The sequence below is a fragment of the Mytilus californianus genome, unplaced genomic scaffold (assembly GCF_021869535.1).
Source record: "Mytilus californianus isolate M0D057914Y unplaced genomic scaffold, xbMytCali1.0.p SCAF_1, whole genome shotgun sequence".
Lineage (NCBI taxonomy): Eukaryota > Metazoa > Mollusca > Bivalvia > Mytilida > Mytilidae > Mytilus > Mytilus californianus.
The window spans coordinates 17,363,600-17,374,477 of NW_026262581.1; the positions used below are offsets into that span (position 1 = coordinate 17,363,600).

General features: G+C 32.9%; 1 long non-coding RNA gene across 1 annotated transcript; it reads right to left on the reverse strand.

Moving 5' to 3' along the window:
• Positions 1 to 2,076: 2,076 nt before the first annotated feature.
• LOC127700471 (uncharacterized) lies at positions 2,077 to 10,187 on the reverse strand. Its single transcript, XR_007981586.1, has 2 exons — positions 9,915 to 10,187; positions 2,077 to 3,048 (listed from the first exon to the last, which is right to left on the reverse strand). It is a non-coding gene; the product is annotated as an uncharacterized LOC127700471 (long non-coding RNA).
• Positions 10,188 to 10,878: the final 691 nt, after the last annotated feature.

Below are 10,878 nucleotides of genomic sequence, written 5' to 3' on the forward strand. Positions count from 1 at the left end.
CAAAGCGGTGATGCATGTATAGCAGGATACGCTTACCCTGTCGACGTATTCCGGTCTCGCTCCATTTGGAGTTCATGCGATTCCGTCGGCTTTTGTTTGATACCTTGATTTGTCTTCTTAATCGATTTATGAGATAGGAAAATCGGTAAACTACTGTTACATTAATTTACTACTATTTATAAGTCTTGAATGTCCCTTTGGTATCTTCCGCCTCTTCACTGTCTAAGACGTTTAAAATCCACAGCTATTTTTGTGGCAGCTTAATGCCAATAGGTGTTTAAAAATATAGGACTTTAGATTTGAAGTGACATATGAGAAAACTAAGATCACATAGTAAAGATATTGATTGTTGATCCAAGGCGATATGAAGTCTACGATAGTTGCAAGCTTCCTGATTGTTCTGAAACGTTTATTTCTTAAGGGAAGTCCATCGAAAAGGAGGTTTGAAAATTTGAATGACTGTTCGCCAAACAAGATTGGAATTTACGTTCAAAGGAATTTATTAGTTTGGAATTCGAAGTGAGAGTTGAAGCTAGGGTCGGGTTTCGGTTTTAAAGTTTTTCATAAGGTAATTGTAGTGATTTTTTTTTATTCCTATTTGTTTGAAGTCAGAGTGAAATTGTATGTAATTTGAAATGCAAGCACTGGTTAATTGTCTAAAAGTTGAAATTTCGTGTTCCAATAGAAGTTTAGAAAGATGAAAAAAGTGTTTTACTATACCGAGATTATTTAAAAACAAAATATACCACTCCATCGGGGAAATCATGAAGTCAAAGCGAATGGTGTAAATTTGAGAGACATTTTCTTATCACCAAAATAAAAATATGGAAACACCGGATTGACCTGTCTTGCATAAAACTTTAAAACAATAATACGCCAAAAACTGAAACCTGATTATTGGCGTGTGAAAACGATGTAAAGAAAAAAAGCGTGAAACTGAGGTCACCATAAGATACTTCCAGATACTAGATTTGATGAAGATTTGCGATCAAATCGTAAGTGTGAACATCGACTTTGTTTTATTACTTTTTCGAACAAAAGTATATATTAATAGTAAATCAGTTTACCACCAGACTAGCTAGCTATGTCGTAAATACTAGAGACACCGCGAGTGAAAAAGTATAGTTTTGAAAACCCGCCAAATATTCATGTGCCTGTTCCAACTGTCAAGAACCTTGTCCTTTGTTTTCTTATGTCATACCTTCATGTGTTTTTAGTATTTAGATACTTTGGTGGTAAATCTTTGATTGTTTGTTTTTTTAATATATTGACAACTTTTATAGACCAAGGAACATTTATATTTAGATTAAGAGCTGATATATTGTAATGACACCTGTCTCAGTATTGTTGAAGACTGTATGTTGCCCTCAAGATGTCTTTGTTAATTTTGTAGTTGGGCTGCTGTTTCTCGTATAACCCACTTCTCCATTTATTTATAGAATTATGATTTTGGATGTTTGGTTTTAGAAATTGAAAATTCGTTGCCATCTTTATGTGATTTTTTTTTTGTAAGTTGAAATATTTTTTTTGTGTTTATTGTGAATCAATTTGTGCGAGTTTCTAAATTACTTTGATAGATGCTTTAGGGAGCTACCATTTGATTTTTATGGGGGCGGGGGTGCTAGGATGAAAAATTTTGTCCTGCCTTTTTATTTTCCCCTCTATTCGGTCTTGCCTTTTTATTTTTCACTCTATTCGGTCCTGCCTTTTTTTTTTTTTAATTTATCCTGACTTTTTTTTTACATAAATTGTCATCCCGCCTTTTTTTTTTTGCAAATAATCTCATCCTGCCTTTTTTTTTCTTAAAACTCCTGTCCTGCCTATTTTTTTCAAATTTCATCCTAGCCCCCCCATAAAAATCAAATGGTAGCTCCCTTACCTTGCGATAATAAAAGTAGCACGCTGCGTTGAATGAGCTACATACATTATAAACTGATTTCCTTTCTTCATGCAGTAAAGAAATTATTTTCATAGCTTCACGAGCATGCGCGATGAACTCGTGTCAAGCATCGCAATAACAGCAGAACAGCGCCACATACAACATCACAGCATATATTAAAAAGCAATTATAAAAAGTTTTACATTGTTAGCGTTTTATGGATAAATACAAATAAACATGATTGACTGAAATATATATCAGATGTCATATACTCAATACATTTTTGAACAACTTATTCAATGTATAACTTTGAAAACTTTATTAATATTTCATAGTCCTATGTTGATACACGTTCTTATGTTTTTTCGACAATAATAATTTAGTGTGTCACCATTCCAGTCACTTAACTATTTGATTCGTTTGACATTTGAATGATTCAATGTACTTCTCAGGATTATATATGACGTCACGCAAAACAGAAAATGTAACAAAAGTCTACTACACTATTTATTAACACACTATAAGATGCATAGCGAATGTGTCATGAAAAGACAGAAATATTATTAACAGAAACTATTCTTCAACGTGGTAGACATGAATGATGTTTTAATACTTGGCACTCTTTTTCGCGTTAATTATTATCCATATCATCAATTCGACTTGTTTTTCAATTTTTCTATATCAGCTTTCAATTCTGCTTCGCGTTCCTTCAACTTGGCTAAAATGTCTTCAGTCTGACTTGTGACGTCTTCATTTTTCTTGAGTCGGTCTTCCACATTATCTAAATTGGTCTTCATGCCTTTTATGTTTTCCTCAAGTTTCATTTCTTCTAGCTTGGTATCGATTGATGCTTTTTCTAATTTACTCTTTTCGCATTGTAGCATTAAAATTTTATCTTTTCTTTGCTTGATTCTCTTTTTCATCATGCAGATGTCTGTTTCCCGGAGAAGAATTTCATGTTCTTTGTCTTTTAATGCTTTTTTAAGATTTGTATCGGCTCCTTTTGCGCGTTTAAGATCTTCCTCTAAACTGATTTTTTCTTTCATCAACAGTGATAGTCCACGTTCCTGTTTTACAAGATTCTGCTCAAGTTCTCCGATATCACCTTCCATCTTCAGTTAGATTGTATTTATCTTTGCGTTTGTTGTTATTCAGTTTCCTTCCTGTACCTAAATAAAATATAACATCAAACTTAAACTACCTGAACAAAAACAATATGACCGATATAATTAACCATGGAAGTTTGGGTTTAGCGTTATTATTTTGTGAGGACGTAAGCTATACAATATGAGTCGATTTTATTTTATTGCCTTTACCATTACTATAGTCTCTGGTAGGTTTTCCAAATTGTTTTACATCTCTTATGATTATAATGATTCGTTTTACTTAGTGTACTTATAGAAGAGACTGTATAATGAACTTCTGGTGTGCATCTCTTGGTAGAAGAGACTGTATAATGAGCTTCTGGTTTGCATCTTTTTAACTTTTGTTTTTTTGTAAGGTTGTTGTCTCATTAACAATTACGTCACATTTCCCTGTTAACTGCCACCATATAGAATTTCTCTGTTTGATTTATAAGCCCTTTTCACTTTCATATATATGTATATATGTAGGACTCTAAAGTGCGATGGGCACGCTAAAACGCGATGGTCACGCTAAAGTGCGATGGCCTACGCTTAAGTGCCATGGTTTGATACGCTGAAGTGCGATGGTCTGTTCGATTCATTTGAACACGCTAAAATGCGTTTTCCGACTTTAGCAACGTTAAACAGCATTATGACGAGAATGTTTGTCCAGATTAAGGATTTTTATTACACAAGAAAAGAAAGAAGAGAGAAACAAATGATCACAATCGGAAACTTTTTTTTCGTAGCTGGAAGAGGCTAACTTAATATGTAAAATTGTAGAAAGAAATTTAATCAAAACAGCTGGGGTGCCAAAAAAGTCTTCTTTTTTACTTTCTAACTGAATATTTCTATTAAAAAATTACAATATGGTTTGTTATTTCTGTTAAATAATGAATATACGTCAACTAGACAGCAACCTAATGGACAGATGTGTAGTATCAACATATGATTGCCAATAAGACAACTCTCTATCGAAGACCTAATGTCATTAATGTATGCAACTTTAGGTTATAGTATGACCTTTAACGCGGAACATTCAATTTGGCTTACACCGCATAGTATTCTATTAAGACCAAACGGCCTCAAAACAACCAGTATGAAACAATTCAAACAAGAAAACTGAAAAATAGCAACATGATTTAAATACAAAACAATAAACGAACATGCAAAGTAACATAAACAAATGCGATACCGGTAGTGGACGCCGAATGACAATGTTGTGTCAAGAAAATAAAACCTCGCATGAAACGCTGCCTCGTTTCTGCATTTTTAATAAATTGTTCATTAAAAAACAAGCTGTACGATATAAACAAAGCTGTAGCCGATTCTGAGAGTCGATTGTGTATAGCGAGTGAATTCCTTGTACCATAGACGGTAAAATATTATCATAAAGATGAAGATATTAAGAACTTATTTTAAGCACACCAGTGATTAACTATAACGATAGAAAAACAAATTATTTCCTAAAGGTACTTTGCAATTTGGCAAGGCGTTTTCAAATCCTGTGATGCGTGAAAATTGTTGGCTGATGAAATGCGTGCTGATGCACGATCTTGAACTTGGATGGAATGTAGCCAAGTTTTGTCTTCACAAACAGACATTTCTTCTTTTTTACAAGAGATCTATATTTAATTTCTATTAACTTTGTTAAGTTGTATGCATACTATCTTTACTTTCTGATGTAAAACATAAATATCATATCAGCTGACAAAAACATTCTGTTTTCTCATTAGTATACCTCAGTGCAGAAAACTTTGGCGAGTAATCCAAATAATATTATGCTTCTAGTAATTAGAAATGACATTGTTTTGCTAATATTCACTAATAAACAATCTAAACATGCAAATCGAATTATACATCATCCGTACTGAAAACGACTTCTTTGTAGTCAAACACCGCCAACAAAAACGTGTTAATTTTTCTGTTGTACCTAATACACCAAATAATGTCATGGTCATCATTCGGTTATCGAATTTGAAAGAAAACAAAAAGAATTCTATTGATATTGATTTAACATTTACATGAATTGATACAATTCATATTGGTAAAGGGAAGGGGGAAAGAATAAACACAGTTTGACAACAGTTACATTTCTTGGATTTTAAGCACTGCATCTTGGGTTAATTCTTTTGCTTATCAGTAAAAAACTTCTCTTTGTTACGGTTGCACTACAGGATGACTTTTCTTACTGCAACCTTCAGTACTGAACCATTAACTCGAAGAAACAAACAACAAAATTGATAAAAACGAGTAAATACAGTTTTAGATCAGTTACAATTTTAAAAGTACAGTAACTTATTAAGACAGGTAATCAAAGAATTGAAAGAAAAATGTAAACTATATCTGGGAGAAAGGGTTTTACTCTTGCAGTCATGTGTTTTACGCTAAAGCATACACAAATTGATTTAAACAGTGGCGGATTCAGCTGGGGAAAAACATAGTTGGGGCTTTTGGGGACTCGATCCCCTCATAGCTCCGTCAGTAATGCATTGTTACATTCGTTTTATCTCATTTTTAGAATCAGTGATCTAATGAATCCGGTCGTACCTAATAAAATGAAAAGTTAAACACAGTAAAGAGAATATTATGTGGATAAAAATAATTAAAACCGTCGAAAAAAATAATAAATTTTAGTACGAGAACTCATTAACAATGAATCTAATAGGATGCACGCAAACCATTACGACAAACCCGGTCTCGCTCCATTAGGTTTTTTTTTAATTTTGATTTGTATATGTAATAGATTTTCGTGATTTGATCATCGGTAAAAGAGAGGTGAAAGATACCAGAGGGACATTCAAACTCATAAGTCGAAAATAAACTGACAACGCCATGGCCAAAAAAAGAAAAAGACCAACAGACAAACAGACAAACAGACAAACAATAGTACACAAAACACAACATAGAAAAAATTAAATAATAAATTATTGCTGCTTTAAATAAATTGTGTAGACATTTGGACTGCCACTGGAAAACGAGACAGTCCACCTGAACCAAACGGTCGCCACTTACGTTTAGTCATACCCCTAAGACACCGAAACTGGGACAAATAAATAATTTCCGCGGTGTAAAAATCTCTCAGTGCAGGAAGGGTGTTTTTCTTTTGGTCAGAAGTGTACAGTCGCTAACTTATAAAGTTATTTGTAAACTGTTTTAAACACTACTATTTACTTCTGAAAAATAAGAGAAATCTACCGATGCCTTCTTTTGTTTCCATATCAACAAAATAGGACAAAATAGGTATATTCAATGATTATGTAAATCTGTTTCGAGTAATGAACATTGAAATACTCTCATGGACAAAAGGTACGTAGAGAACATACACCATGGATAATTCGGTGTTTATGTTAGATCCTTGATAGCCTCTGTTAAATTATTCAAACCTTTTTAAAACTCATGTCAATTTAAAGCTTGACACATCGTATAGACGCATGTCTTTTGCTAGAGACTGTATGTTGACCTCTAGATGTCTTTTTGTTACTTGTGTCCTTGAGTTGCTGTACCATTAACGTAGACCCCACATCTTTATTATTCAAATGTATGTCACTTCAATCTCCTTTGTAGTTAAATTTAATTTGAAAGGTATTTTGCAAGTAATTGTCTTTGATGTATTAAATGCATTGACATGTCATGCTTATTTTTACATATTTAAAAACAATTGCGATATGACAAAAGATCCCAACTGACGAGGTTCGTGACTTGTGGCAGACATATGAGTATGGTGAGGGGTTAAACTATATTCTTTATATCATAACCCGGCACCATTTAATCTTAATTAGTGGACTAACAAAAAGTACACAGAATGAGGTGAGAGGATTTTTTTTGGGGTGCTCCGTGTAGGCCTCACTGTGACTTTGAGATGAAGAAGAGCAGTAAAAGCGCTGTTCCTTTGCTTTTTGTGTTTTTTGCTGTGTATGTACTGATTTTGTGTCGTGGATGGACACTCCACATCCTTTCTGTTCTATTATACAATAAAAAGAGCACTGGAAAAGCTCTTTATCTGTAATAACGATATAGAAGTTGACGACAACAATAATGAACAAAACGATTATCAAGAGTCTTTCTAACAAAATGACATAGTGCATGTCCTATTCATTTTTCCCATGAAGATCATATACTTGTTCCTATATATTATTAGCTTTACCAGTAATACATAGATTACATTGGATTTCAATGAACGTTATCTTTGTATTACTGGTAAACTATTAAGTCAGGATTTCGTAACAACAAATTACTTAAAACCTTTACAATTCTTCATAGATACAAAGATTGGGTTTCGAAGTTTGGCTGTACCTGTAGAAAACTTATTCAAACGGGATAGCACATCCATTATTTTACGGAAATGTTGTTTACCACGCGCCGGGAAATTTAGATACGATCCGGATAAATTTATCGATCCTTGAAATAAGCTTATTCTAAAAGGTTACAAATTCAACACTGTAATTAGATCTTTGAATATTGTTTTTATTGGTATAAATATTGATTTTGTTATCGGTAAGATAAAACCAACTAGAAATTATTGTTATATACATATACATATGCACATTCACGGTTCAACAATCTGTCGATACCTGTATTTTAGCATTGTACAAGGTCATGTTTTTCTCTGAATGTCAATGACGTCTTTACACTAAATCCATTGGATGTTGGATGTGAACTGATTGATATTTTAGTCTTAGATACATGATTTTTTTTATTAGTTCTTATTATCTTTGGACTAGCTGTCAGTCACTGCGAGTACTCTCAGATCTGTACTTAGTGTTTTTATTGTAGGGATGTACAAATACCATGCCACGTCCGGTCTATGTTTTTGTTACTTGTTTTTTCTGCTTTGTATCAATCTGATGAGTTTTGCCCCTTTTCAACCGATTTTAGTAGTTTATTCATATGATGTGCTGTCCAAGGTTACGGGATGGTTGGGCGCCTGCAAACATGTTTAACCCCGCCACATTCTGTATGTGCCTGCCCCAAGTCAAGAGCCCGTAATTCTGTGGTTGCCGTTTGTTGCTGTATATCATATTTGTTTTTCTATCGTTGTTTTGTACAAGAATCAGGCCGTTAGTTTTCTCGTTTGATTTGTTTTACATTTTTTATTTCACGGCCTTTTATAGCTGACTATGCGTATGGGTTTTGATCATTGTTGAAGGTCATACGTTGACCAATAATAATTAACTTCTATGCCATTTGGTGTCTGGTGGAGAGTTGTATCATTGTCAATCATGCCACATCTTCTTAGTTTATATTTATTAATTAGCTTATTCTGCTTAAATACTTTATATTAACATTCTTTGTCGGTCACAAGTTTATTTCTCTATGGAATATTAAATTCAAACAACACAATACCATTCACCATTCTGTCAGAGCTTTGATCTGTTGGATTCTCTTTGGAAAACTCAAAAAAACATTTCAAAAAGATATCTTAACAGTTTAGTTCAGTCCTTGGTAGCAATGCTTTAAACAATGTTAACAGCATAACCTTGTTAGTGATCTTTCATTCTAAACAAATTTATAAAAATGCCAAACATTTTCGAAACCAAAATTGAATAAAACTATTGCCTACAATTCTAAATTGACTTAATTTGTTAATAGATATCGTCACACATAGTTTAATAGTTATAGGCAAAGCATATTACTATACTATGAAGCGGCAATCATAAGCTACACTAGGTAATCTAAGCAAGCAATCATTAACTCAAGTATGTTTGTGGTAACTTATTGTCTACATTGTTATGATGGAGAAGATATCAGTAGACATGTATAGGTTAGTAGTTCTGTTGCCTGGATACAGTTTTCGTCATGTCTTCTGCTTATCTGACTATCGGAATTTGATGAAAACAATTCTTCATTTTTTTATTCCCTGGTATATCATATGAATGCACAGAGATAAATGTGTTTCTGTTAACGAAATTATTTTTGCTTTCCACACGTGTCGATCAAACGTTCACCAGCCGGTGATACCATAATAAATTTTGAAAACAAAAAAGTCTGTTATTGAGATAAACTTACCATAAATTCATTCCTATCTGTTGTATAAGTCTTTTGGATAAGTTGGATAACAAAGAAGAACTATCGCGCACCCTGTCGTATTATATCTGACGCGAGTCATCTGTTGCGAATGTGATAGTAATCTTCAAGCTTAGTGCATGACTGATAATAATTCAATTTCCATCTTAGATTTTATATCATAATAAAAGATAAGTAAGTGCTTTATCAAATTGCCGAAAGCTACTACTGTAGTGTGATATTTTCTCTATTTGAAATGGCATAACATGTTCTCACATCGCTTTGTAAATCAAAATCGTCTACATATGTTATAAATTAATTAGTAATTAGTGACAAAAATATATTTCAAATGTATATTTGTAAATATTTGTATAAAAAGTATAAAAAATGACTTTTTTTTTTCAATAATTCTATATCTGAATAATAAAGACGGTACTCAATGCTTCAACTTTAAATGGCGTTTGTCATGTAGCTACCGCCTTTTGAATGGCTATTGCACGCACAACTGTATCGTATATTGACTATTTTGTGTATTTAGTATTTGGTTTAGGGTAGGTTTTTGGAGAAAGGAGACTAAGACGATAAGGGGTCATTTGCTAAGGGAAAGGATCGAATGTTTTAGGTTGATTCTCTTGATATGACTGTTAGTTGAATTAAATTATTTTGGGAATGGTAGGGTGTTTGGTAATTGTGATCTATTCGTGGTATAAGGAAGGGTGTACACATATCAACTATAAAACTATATTGTAGCAATACTACTTGATAACTAAATTATTAGATATAATATGAATTTTACAACATAAATGGTTAATGAAACTCACATAAAAACAAAGATAAACTTTAAGCTATAGCATGAACTATAATAGCAAGTAGCGTAAAACAATTTTGTTTACTGTTCAACTTACCTGATTGAAGATCCTTCACACACAGCTATCTATCTACCACTCGACGCAGACAATGCAAATTAGTCAATCACTTCCGCCTTCCGACATCTGATCGCAGATTAGACAGCACAGTTGCTCTTGGCAACAGATTCTTCTAATAAGAAATACCTTTCTCATCTTCGAAAAATGATAGATTTTTAAGATATGTATACCAAACTTCCCCACCTCTTCATTTCGACAAAAACACGTTATATCAATTTTCTTTATATTGAATTATCATTGCATTCCATTGCTTTTAGATTAGATTCGAGTGCTTAGAATAAAAAAAAACGATTGTTCTATTTATTTTCCAATTAATGTTGACGTCACTGGCACTTTTTATGGTGTTGAAATGTGCACCAACATATTCATTGTTTTTGAAAAAAATTGATTCATACATGATACTTTTCAATGTGGGCTATACATTCGAACAGTAAAACACCTGTTGTCAGAAGATGTACTTTCTAGAAAAAAGTCATGGCGCTTAAAGAAGTTTTAAATTTCTCAATAATTATGTTTTGTTTAAATTATGAATAACAGAAGATGTCTGATAGACATCAACCCAACAACAAAAATAATCAAAAACATCTAGAGGACAATAAATATACAGTAAAATATTCGTTTTGATCTACTGCCACACACAAGTTCTGAACTATAGTTTTATACAGGGTTAATATCTTGTAGCGAATGAAAGATGTTCTCTATTTATTTGGCTTTTAATCTGGTGGTAGCATGCTTGCCTTGAATGCCAAAGCTTGCGGGTTTGATTATTGACCGGGTCAATCCGAAGACTAGACAACTGAGGTGTTAAAAGACTTCTTCCAACTATCAGATTAACCTTTGTACTTTTAAAAATCCGACGTACAGCATCAGTTTTGTCCACAACAGGACATATTCATAAAACATTGACCCATTTATTTGTGTCCTGAATATGTATTTATTATTT